This window comes from Oryzias latipes, chromosome 18 (assembly GCF_053564925.1).
Source record: "Oryzias latipes strain Hd-rR chromosome 18, Olatipes_Hd-rR_3.1".
Taxonomy (NCBI): domain Eukaryota; kingdom Metazoa; phylum Chordata; class Actinopteri; order Beloniformes; family Adrianichthyidae; genus Oryzias; species Oryzias latipes.
The window spans coordinates 24,062,285-24,074,453 of NC_136254.1; the positions used below are offsets into that span (position 1 = coordinate 24,062,285).

The window sequence follows — 12,169 nt, forward strand, 5'->3', positions numbered from 1 at the left end:
ACTTTATGTTTAGAGACTTTTTGAGACTCTGACGTTAGGCACACATTGTTATTGGTCTACAAGCACTGGTTGCTGAAATAGACCCACCGTTTGTCCTATTCTACTCCAGTGTGTTTACAGTTACAAAATAATTTTTACTTTGTATTGACTTTTTCCTTAAATGTTATTAAAACCAAGCCTTTTTACTATTTTTATGGTCCAGCTATGAATATTTTGTGTTTGGTGTTACACACCAGATGTAAAAAGTTTCAGGTGGTGGAGGGACTGGGGCCAGCACTTTTTAAATTTTCTTTTCTTTAGACTTTATATGTAAAAAGGTAGATGGGTACATAAGTGTGGCTGTTTTAAAGTTAGTGCCAAAGTGACATCAAGAAAATCAAGAAATTAACAAAACCCTAAAAAAAATCAAATTGCATCTAAAAAAAAACTTTTTTAAATACATAATAAAAAAGTTTTTCCTCTAGAGATATGGTCTCCCAGGTCTCCATTTGCTGCTGAAAAACCTTCTGAAAATGATTAAGGATTTGTGCAGATGCAGTTTTTAAGCTCAAATGGGCATTTTTGTGAGAGATTCAGGTCCAATTTCAAATCTTTAACTGGTACTTTCTTCAGAAACAGCAGCATTTGGCGATTCTATTTTGGTTTACTACTTATTTAGATTTTATAAAAAAGTTTATTTTTCCTACTGCAACAGCAGTAGCCTTAACCCAGGGGTGCCCACACTCTTTTGGCACGTGAGTTACTTTTGAGACGACAATGTCTTGAAGATCTACCTATAAACATATATATATATATATATATATATATATATATATATATATACACATACAGTACAGACCAAAAGTTTGCCTTCTCAATCAAAGAGTTTTTTTTACTTTCATAACCATGAAAATTGTAGAGTCACACTGAAGGCATCAAAACTAAGAATCAACACGTGGAATTATATACATAACAAAAAAGTGTGAAACAACTGGAAATATGTCATATTTTATGTTCTTCATAGTAGCCACCTTTTTTTTATTTTTTTATTTTTTTAACTTGTCCTGTCCAACAGCTGAGCAAACAGATGAGAGCTGAAAGCCTTTTGTGTTGGACATATTTTACTTTTACAACAGGGGTTATGAATCTTATGATACGCCAGATGTATATTTAAATAAACCCCTTTTGTAATTTCAGCTGAACTTTATTCATGTTAATTATATTTGTTAATATTTTTTGTTGGACCAGATGGAAAAGAAAAGGAGGAAAGAAGAGAGAGGGATGACAGATAAGGGGGGGAGGGGATTATAGTAGCGAGGGTAAGATCATGAAGCGTCAGAAAGCAACAAGTTGCTGGAGCTTTATAATCACAACTGACAGGATAAGATGCATGAAAAATCTAAAATGGACGGGGCCTGTCCACACACACACACACACACACACCCACACACACACACACACACACACACACACTCAAAGGTTACAAACACACCTGTTTGCTTCAAAAGTGTTCACACATAAGTGTACATGGACATAGTACCACTAATATTCACACACGCATACTTATGCATTCAGACTAACACATGTGAAACATCTCATTCAGTCACGCAAACTGTTAGTGCAAAGGTGAGATAGCACCTGTGCTTGAGTGAGTGTTTATGTTCTTCTGGGGTGGATGATGGAATGTAAAAAGAGGGAGAGAACCCAGCCGCCCCCCCACCAAAGAACCCCCCCCCCCCCCCACCGCAGCAGCAGCGGCAGCAGGGATCCCCCCAACACCCGCACAGTACAGCAGATAGAGAAAGACTGCCTGCCGGGCAACCACATCTGCCACCCTGGGCAGGGCCAGAGCCAGAGAGCAGGGGGGCGCAGGAGGCAGAGAGTGCAACCACCTTTTGCTTTGATTACTGCTTTGCACACTCTTGGCGTTCTCTTGATGAGTTTCAAGTGGTAGTCATCTGAAATCTTCCAACAGTCTTCCAACAGTCTTGAAGGAGTTCCCAGAGATGTTTAGCACTTGTTGGCCCTTTTGCCATCACTCTCAGCTCACCCCGAACCATCTCGATTGGGTTCAGGTCCGGTGACTGTGGAGGCCAGGTCATCTGGCGCAGCACCCCATCACTCTCCTTCTTGGTCAAATAGCCTTTACACAGTCTGGAGGTGTGTTTGGGGTCATTGTCCTGTTGAAAAATAAATGATGGTCCAACCAAACGCAAACCGTATGGAATTGCATTCCGCTGCTAGATGCTGTGGTAGCCATGCTGGTTCAGTATGCCTTCAATTTGGAATAAATCCAACAGTGTCACAAGCAAAGCACCTCCACACCATCACACCTCCTCCTTCATGCTTCACGGTGGGAAGGAAAAATCAAAACACAAAAAAAAGCAGTTTCACTTAAATAACATGATTTAGAATCCTATAAAAACAAGATCAAGACAAAGGAATTAGACATATATCTATCTATCGATCGATACACACATACACACGGTTCAGACCAAAAGTTTGGACACACCTTTTCATTCAAAGAGTTTTTTTTATTTTCACGACTATGAAAATTGTAGATTCCCACTGAAGGCATCAAAACTGGGAATTAACACATGTGGAATTATATACTTAACAAAAAAGTGTAAAAAAAACACCAGAAAATATGTCATATTTTATGTTCTTCAAAGTAGCCACCTCTTGCTTTGATTACTGCTTTGCACACTCTTGGCATTCTCTTGATGAGCATTGATTAGTCATAACAAAGAGGACGGGACTTCGAAAGATCTTTAAAGAAAGTCTGTGGTGAAAAATGCCCAAAGAAAGGTAGTTGCTTTTTGTCCCCAATTATTTTTGGTGATATGGACGCCGCCATGTTGAAACTAGAAATCGTTACTAAGCAGTGAATGGTCCAAATTGCTTTGAGTGACTGTTGGAAGTCCACACCCCTTCCGTTTGAAAGCGGGCTTGGAGAATCTGTCATCAAACTTTTTAAAACATTCAATGTGAGACCACATATTTTTATTGAGGCATCTGATTGGGCAGTTTAGAACCTAAATAATTTGCACTATAGAAAACATATGAAAAAATTAGGATTTGCAAGAACATGTTAAAAAGGTTGTAGAATAAGAATGGTTATTCTTACAAATTGAATGACTGAGTATTTGCTGTTTATTTCACCATAGAAGTCTATGGGATTTTGGCCTCTTTAAGGCAATAGATACTTCCTTTTTAGGACACAAGGGGAGACAGGTCACTCACTCCAGTTCTCATATACAGTCAATGTTACAAACACTTTACCGAAATACGGTGCTGGACATTATTTTCCTTACATTTTTGGGTTTGTAACACGGAAAAATAAATATCCTCCTGACTACTGGAGAGAGAAAAGTTTTGTTCAGTCAAAAAAAACGTTTTTAGTCCACCAAAAACTACAGTTCCCAGAATCTCATCCCTTCACATTTGGTATCAATGAAATGTCCCAAATGTCCTCTGTAGGTACTAAAAATAGTTAATTCAGTAGAATGCAGTGGCTGGGAGTTATTCAACTTTAGGTATAAAATTGCATTGCTGATCATCAGGAGAAAAGGACAAAATAGTCTCATACAGACAACACAGAGGAAGAACAATGCAAGGTAAAAGAAATAGCTTATTTAATTTCATCATTATGTGCAAAGAATTTACAAGTATTCTCCAAAGTGTTTTTTGAATATAATAGCGACTCGTCGCATTTCGGGCAGACACTCGGCAGAATTGCAGGTTACTCCCCTAGGGCGGGTCAGTTAATTAACCCACCTGCTTAGCGTCCTATTTAAGTCAGGTGTACAATTGTTCATTCTCTCTTACCTTCAGCGCTCATTCTTTTCCCCTCCCTCCTCCCCGGCTTCCACCTGTGGGCTCCGTTACGGGGGTTGTTACCCGAAAGTGTATAGAAAAAATAAGTGTCTCAAGGAATTGAACGGAGCCTTATGCCAAAACGAAGTTGTGAATCAAATTGTGAATGTTAACCTAAAGATGTTGTGAAATAAATATTCTTCTGCAAGAGTTGTCTGACTGAAATAAAATATAATGTACATATCTATAAATCTTAGAAGTGCAGTCTTTTTTTTTTTAATATTTACATCTTTTTGAGAGCTTTGCATTCTGGATGAGTAGGGGATTCCTCCAGAAATGTTTGAACAGCTGTTGCAATGCAGTAAAAGACACCTGTTGAGGTGACTTGGATATCTGTCTCTTGAGAGGCAAACTGAGGACATTCAAGAGTGATCTGCCAGCGAATGACCATCTTGCAGAGCTGGATTTGAGATGGGGTGACCATTGTTGTTATGGAGAAAAGGTGGAAAGGAGGTGGATTTGAATCTCCACAGGCAGGAGCATGACCAACAGTCACGTTGACAGATGGCAACACTTGAGAGCGCTGGATGTCCTGCTGATCGTCCACACGAGAGGATGAAAGGGATACCTTGAAGAAGACAAGAGGAAGACATCATCCGTCGGCACGTAAACATGCAGCAGTTCAGCTTTTTGTTTGCACTTTGAGATGTGCATTTTAAAGTTCAAGTTCAGCCGTGAGTCACTGTTTCCATTTCTAGAGACATTTTTCAGGTTTTCAGTGCTGGCAGACGCTGTTGTTAAAGTCCCTGCAAAACTTGCGTATGTCTGCACTGATAATGATGTCTATGTGGCACTACATCTCTGCCAGATGCTAGATTTGAAAGAAAAACCTCAATTAGAGTTAAAGTCATGTTAGTTTTCACACACCTAAGTGTATTTGGGAGCAGTGAGCTGCAGACACTGTCGTGCTTGGGAACCATTTGGTAGTTTACCTCCTCGATTCAACCCCTTAATGCTGATTTATGCTGGGAGGCATTGGTACCAATTTTAAGTCTTTGGCATGAATCAACTGTGGATTTGAACCCCTGACCTTCCAGTCTCGGGGCAGACACCCTATCATAAGGCCACTGATTTGGTGAGATAGGAAAATGTAATTTAACTTTATACTTTTAAGTAAGACAATAACATGAGGCAAGTTGGAACTTTTCTGCCTTTCATGTTTGTCATTTTTAAAAACAATAACTTTAACTCTCACCTGTTTGCTGGAAGTCCATTTTTGCTCCCATTATTCCTCATTTGAAGCTCCATCTGCTGCTCGTAGTTCATCAGTGGATGGAAAAAATCTTTGGAGCTCCTCTTTCTGCAATACTTTTGGCGTATTACGTTAGGTCGGAGTTGCACGATCTCCAAGCTGTCACGAAAGGATAACGTGTCCAAACCCACTGCCATGACTTCAAGCTTTTCACAGATCCTGGTCTGGTGTTTGAGCTAGACTGCATAGAATGGAGGAACTGAGGCGAGGTGACGGTGATAAATGCTGCATATCTTGCAGATACCGGTCAAAACTCTGTGTTTATTGACTCCTCCGTACATTTATAGCATAGGTGTACGCCAGGTTCCAATGACATTCCTTCCTCTCCCGTTATCTCTGACGTCCTTATGGCGCTCTGTTTTTGTCGGACATAGCCTTACATGGTTTCAATCAGCATTCCATATACAAGGCTTGGAAAAAAAACAGTGACCTTTGATTTATTACCCACCATAAAAAAGCAGCAGGAAGTTTGCAAGCACTTGACTGCACATTTTGCAATCCAGGGACCACAAATAAGAGATTCCTTTAGTCCTTGCTTGGAGGTTACGTATTAGTACCTTCGTGCATATATATGTTTGAAATTAAGATCAGGGTTGACGCATACTGGTTAAACTGTCTACTTGAAAACAGCCATGAGGGAATTTTTATCCAAATTGAACATTTTGTAACATACTCTTATAAATGTATTTGCCGTTGAATATTATAACAATTTCATTCATTCTGCTTGTTTTTTTTATGACACTGGGATAAACCGATACCTAAAACTCCTGTTTATTGGATATTAACGAAAATTGTGTTGATCAATTTCTATGTTTGATTAATTCTGTGTGTGATAGGGTTGAATTAAGGGGTTTTATTTTTTAGTAGTAGTTTCTTGGCCACACCTGTAATAAAAAAGAAAAGAAATCCTCTAAAAGAAAAATCTATTTTAAGATATCTGAATTTTATCTTTTTGTAATACCACACATTAAATTAGCATAAGAACATGTCTTGGTGTCTTTGTTGCTAAAAGTTTTTTACTGTCTTCTCTTTACAGAAGAATGGTAGTATCTTTAAACAAAAAAATGATTTGCATGTATATTTATTTAAGTGTGCCAACCTGTTCAGCACTGAATTGGGCTAAAATACAATGTTTTCTCTTAATCCAAGCCGTTTGTTGTCAAAAACTGAAAAGAAAACAATATTATTACCATAAACGTAAGCATTTTCTTTTACTAGATTATTTACTCAAGTTTTGCTACACAAGAAGCACATATTTAGCTAGCACTAACCTAAGAGGTCACGGGTGACATTCTGTGTTAATGTGCTAGTACCTGTTAGCACTATTGTCACATAGCTGACGTAGCTGAAATCTACAGACGTGAGATCATCAGAGGAGAGACAGGGTACTCGAGATCCAGGCGAGAGTCTTGCGATGCGACCTCCTTCCTTAACGCGCGAGCGCGGACGCAATGGAGCTTCTTGGCGGAAACTCGCGGTGAACATTAGTTCCGCCTTGGCGCAAAGTTAATACATTTGGGGGGGGGAAAATACACAAACAAAAAAACAGAAAAACCGAAACGGTACAAAAGTAATCTGAACCGAAATTGCTTTGCCGAGAAGGTTCGGTCCAACTACGTGCACCGTTACACTCCTAATACCTATAAAGCTTTTCTACCTTTTACACATCTTTTCTGCTGATTCACCCATGCACATACACCAGTTGATTCACACACATTTACTCTTGGATGGTGGGAGAACTAATGTTCGTCCAGAGGACACTTTGACACATGAGCAAGAAAGGCGGACTTGAACATGCAACCTTTCAGTCAAAGGTTGATTGCGCCTTCTCTGTTCCAAAGTCACTCTACTAGTCTTTGCAGGTAATAAATTCAACCTTAAATAACCTATCAACCTTTAAGTAATCTGAGATTATGTTGGCATCCATAGCCTCAAAAATTAATTTATTTGTGGGATAACAGTTTCTGTGCTTTTTGACTAGAAGAACTTGCTGTCAACATAATGTTTGGGAATAATCTCTTTTCACTAGAAGATACATCTAACTCCAAAGAAAATTTGTAATTTATTTTTCTACTTTCTTTGGGTTTCTTATTTTCATGCCTATTCTTCATGGTGGGAGTTGGAGTCTTTGGCAATGTAGCTGAGCTAAACTATACTTGCCACTCTTGTCTACTGGTTTGCGGGACAGACCGCCCTCGGGAGTCAGAGTAGTACATTAAGCTGATGGAAATTTGGCAGGGAAAATTGGAGACATGGTTTTGCTTAAAAGTCTGCCATAAAGAATAATCCAACCAAAATAGGAGAACAAGATCGAAGTCTGAGTTTTTTTTTTCGTTTTTTTTTTCTTGTGGGAATTGCTTCTCTCTTATCTTAAAAAAACCCTAAGGTGTTGTCTGGGACATGTCATCAGTTCCTTACTTCTAAAGTACTCCAAATGAGTTAATGTTTAAGCTGACATAATAGTCGATCACATTTTGTTCTTCATAGTAAATGTATAAAGAAAAGGATTGCTGGCACGATGACGTGAAAGTACATTGATGAGTAAGTATGTTTTCGTCCAAATGTGTTCAGTGAAAGTGGATTAACATTATTCTAACCCTGAGGTTTCACTGAAACAGCAGCCAACATTGGAATACAGCAGTGATTTTTGAGTGGTGTGGCATAGCAGAATTAGCTGTTTTCTGACTTTTATTTTTACCTGCATTGTGAAAGCTGTCACCACATCTAGGACAAGCACAATTCTGATATCGTTTTTGTTTTTTTGATGATCTATTTGGACGAACTGACTTGCCCCGGATTTTTTGTCTTGTTTCTTTCCCTTGATATGGAGTGATCTTTGAAATATCACAATATCACAGCCTATTAGAATGAACCCCATCCTGGTGTCCTGTTGAACTACACACACTCCCAGACCACTCCCACATGCTGGAGCTTATCAAATGCAGCAGTTTTTTCAAAGCATGTGACCTTGCACATTCATGCAGGCATTGTGCAAGAAAGGGACATCGGAACTTCGTCGTAATTCCGCCCCTACTCCGTAGGTCAAAGTCAACTTTATTGTCAATTCTTCACATGTGCATCACATACAATGAATCGAAATTCCGTTTCTTGCTCTCTCGTGTCTGTTCAGGAGAAGAAAAATAAAAAAGTATATGTATAAAATAAAATAGAATAAGTAAAAGGAAAGAAAAAGATACAATTTACAACGTAAAGCAATTTGCTATTAAACGTGTGAGTGCACTTAAGGCAATGTCTCAAGGTGTAATGTCGTAAAGACCAGTGAGGTGCGGTGAGGTTTATGACTCTTTTAGAGTCAGACATACAAATATTTATCTATCCATTTATTTGACCTGCTGAATCCGTTCCGGGGTCACTGGGCGGCTGGAGCCTATCACAGTTACTGTTGGGTGAAGGTGGGGTACACCCTAAAGTGGTCACCAATCTATTGGGGGGCCACACACTCTCACATAGTCACATTGAGGGACAATTTAGAGACACCAACATTTATCCTATGAAGCATGTTTTTGGACTATGGGAGAAAACCAGAGTGCCCGGAGAAATGCTCAAGGAGAACATGCAAACGCCACACAGGAAGGTCTTGGATTTGAATCAAATTCTTCTTGCTGGAAGGCGAACCCCTACCATTATGCTTCCCATTTAAAAAAATATGCTCCCATTCTATTTTCCAATTACCAAATATGTTTCATATATCATATCAGCATTCTTTTTTATAAATAAAAAAGGTTCATATTGGACCAAGGAAGAATGTAAAATTTGGCCGTTCTGTGTGACTCCAAAAAACACCAACAATGATACCTACAGACACAAAACGCACAGAATTCACACACTGTTCTTACCTTTACTTGCAAATGGAGTCCAAACGTCTTTCCTTTGGCACTAAAGTCTCTGTGGCTTTGGCAGAGAAGTTTTAGAACCATTTTAAAACTTTTAATTTTGAAGCTTACAGTTCTTAAGCTCCATTGGTGTTCATCTGTTATTTATTACTTCAATTTTGATTGAAACGTTTTGATAAATGACTGAGATATTTATTACACATGCCATTTTTGCAGTTGGTCAGAGAAAAACACAGAATAACGAAGTCCTATTGAACTTCATTAGCAACCGTCAAGGAAGAAATGTGAGCTCATGTGCGTCTTTTACATTGAGTCCTGCTTCACCTTCTGTCTTTTTAGTGTGTCCAAATATAAAATACATAATCTCTTACATGCAAAAAGAGGGCGACATACAAATGTCTATATGAAAACGTTTTTATAAAATTTTATGCAATAGAATAACAAAAGACAGGCGAGGCAGAGCTGACCTAACTACCTAATTCCTCTAATTAATGGGTTGATTGTTATAAAGCATTCATCCCATTGTTTTCCTGTTTCTCTTTATTTTGCTGCAACACAAAATTGCACTAAGAAGAAACAGCTGTTATATGTCTTTTCTACTTTACCTGGTTGGTGGCGTCATGGCATAACCTGTGAGCTGTGGTTCACAACTTCGTTGGTTCAATACCTGGTGCTCACATTTTTCACAAAAATATCTGTTATGTTATTGTGCTGTTTTCTCTTTATTTATGGACAACTTTAATCTTTTCTTTATTTATGTTTTTGCCAATTATTGCCCTTTTAAGTTTCATTTTAATTCAGCAACATTGCATTCAACCCCATTTTTTCTTCTGGAAATGCAGCTCCTTCTATTTAAAATAATTACAATGGTGCAAAGGTTGCATTTATAGCACAGATCAGTTGACAAATGTTTAATTTACTATTAGTAGACATCTCGTTATTGTAATGCCAAAGACCCTTACACCTCAAATGGGTAATACCAATGAGACCCTTGGTGGTCAAAACACGTGACATACAAGAAGAGAGGTAAGAGAGATATTATTGTGTTTAGACTAAACTTTATTATCAATATAAATTCAGTACTTCCTTTGAGTATTTCTGGTTTTAAAGCCTTTTATTTCTCCTTTACTTGCACATTACCCCAACAGCAAAAGCTTGAACCTGCTTTTTTCCAGAGTTTCCTATCTCTGCGCTCAAGAGGTGCAAAGCCCAAAACGTTTTCACACCTCCTGAATTTCTGCATCCAGCAGAATTTTAACTTTTCCCAAACCTCACCTCAGCTTAGTAAGCTTACCACTAACTCATGTGTTAGCAGATATGTTTCTAGTCGTGTGAAAAGGGGTTTTCACAACCACAAAAATTGCTTTTAAAATGAAAATTTGACAAATAAATCGAGATTTACCAAAACTGTGAGTCAAAATCGAGTTATTGACAATAAAAATCAATAGCAAGATTTAGATCTATTAGTAGCATGCAGAAACCTTTTCCCCAGGTTTCTTTTGTGCTTTTAGGCATTCAGGATTTTGTACTCTTGCACCAAAAAGCTGCTTGTTTTCTCATTTTGTTCTCCCACTCTACCACGCAGCGTGAAGTTGTAGCTTATTCCAGTTTCAGTATAATTATTCAAAACAATGAATGCACATTCAAAAGTCACAGAGAGCCATATTGTGTGACTGTAGAACCCCAACAGTGTGTGAGAAAACCGTTCATTTCTGTGGAGGGGGTGGACAAACCTCTCTAGGGAGGACGTGGCCGGCACATTCATCGGCCTCGATTCAAGCTTGAGCGAAGACATCTGGTCGCTGGACTTGTTTTCCCGAACATCTCAGCTGACAAGGGTTCTCTTAATTGTCACACGCTTGACTTCTATTTGGCCGCCGTTTGCGTAGTGTGTTCATTTTCAGCATCTGTGGCAGCGGGGATGCGCTTCACTGCTAAGTTAATCAAGTCTATAGGGATTCTTTTTTTTGGATTCGCCAGTTATTTTTTGTTGGAGGCTTCCTGTTTCGTTCGTTGTGTTTCCTTTATTTCATGCAGTGAATCCACTTGTGTATATCACTTTTTGGCATTAGGTGGCCTGGAGTGCATTTGACTACTTTCTCAGAAACATTTGAAACGTCTTCAGTTTCAATCAATTCCGATTTTGCAGAAAATTGTCAGAATCAGGAAAATTGTATAAATGGTCCAACATTTGCTCACCTTAAACAGACCCTTCTGCTAGATCTGCGCTACTCAACGAAACATTAATTAGAGTGCCTGTCGTTGCATAAACCCTCAGAGATGTAAGCGAGTGTGGCAGGGTTGATTACAAAGATTTGGACCGGATTGGATCTGTCTTCTCAAAGGGAACCTGACGGTTTTGCACATGGAGCTGGTGCAGGTTTTTTGCTTTACCTGCTAACCAATACTTTGTTTTTCAGCCCCTGCAGTTACAGAGACATCGGGTTCTCCAAATCCACATCCCCTGCTCTAGTTCAGCATGCGCTTGTGAGACAGGCGGATCAGGACGGGCTGTGCACGGGAACAGCTGAAGGATCCTGTGCTGCAACTTTCAGCACTTTTGGGTTTGCAGGAAATTGCTGATGATGCAAAGCACATACACAGAGAAAAAACACAGGCAGCTTACATTGGAAAATCACATTTTTTGATACTGGGTTCCTCCAATACTTGTAACCATAGATCTGGACTAAGTTAGTGTGACATCACCAATGGAAAATGACTTATTACCGGCTCCAACCATGGGTGACATCACACTCACTCGGCCCAGTTCTCAAATGCTGCCTATACATAGAATAGAAAATACAAAATACTAATAAAGAAATAATAATAAATGGTTAAAAAAAAAGAAGACTTTCCTCTCCCTGACACACCTCTGTTGGAACGGATGGAGGTACTAAAAATTATCCACTGCACTCCACCCAGTGAAAATGCCTTAAATTGCATTGAGTCTGCGCTAATGGAAATGCGCCGTAAACTAGTCCAGCAAAGTCGTTTATTTGAGCAGTTAATGCCCAAGTAAAGACGTCACACTGGATTTGAAGCTGCTGCCGCTGCTGGGAGTTGTGTTGCCATAAACGAGCCGTGACCAGCAAGAAAATCATCAACATGAACAGGAGCGAGCCCGCCCCCCCAGACCTGTTTTTTTTTCTCAATGAGCCGTGACTGCATGGTTGGAGTGTAGTTTTTTTTTTGCTTAAATGCAAAGAAA

General features: G+C 39.1%; 1 protein-coding gene and 1 long non-coding RNA gene across 3 annotated transcripts in view; one reads left to right on the forward strand and one right to left on the reverse strand.

Annotated features, from left to right (window-relative positions):
- Positions 1-12,169, forward strand: part of adamtsl3 (ADAMTS-like 3) — a 126,747-nt gene that overhangs the window by 34,961 nt on the left and 79,617 nt on the right. The window lies entirely within an intron of this gene.
- Positions 2,493-5,364, reverse strand: LOC110017070 (uncharacterized). The gene is made up of 2 exons (XR_002292382.3): positions 5,051-5,364; positions 2,493-4,423 (listed from the first exon to the last, which is right to left on the reverse strand). It is a non-coding gene; the product is annotated as an uncharacterized LOC110017070 (long non-coding RNA).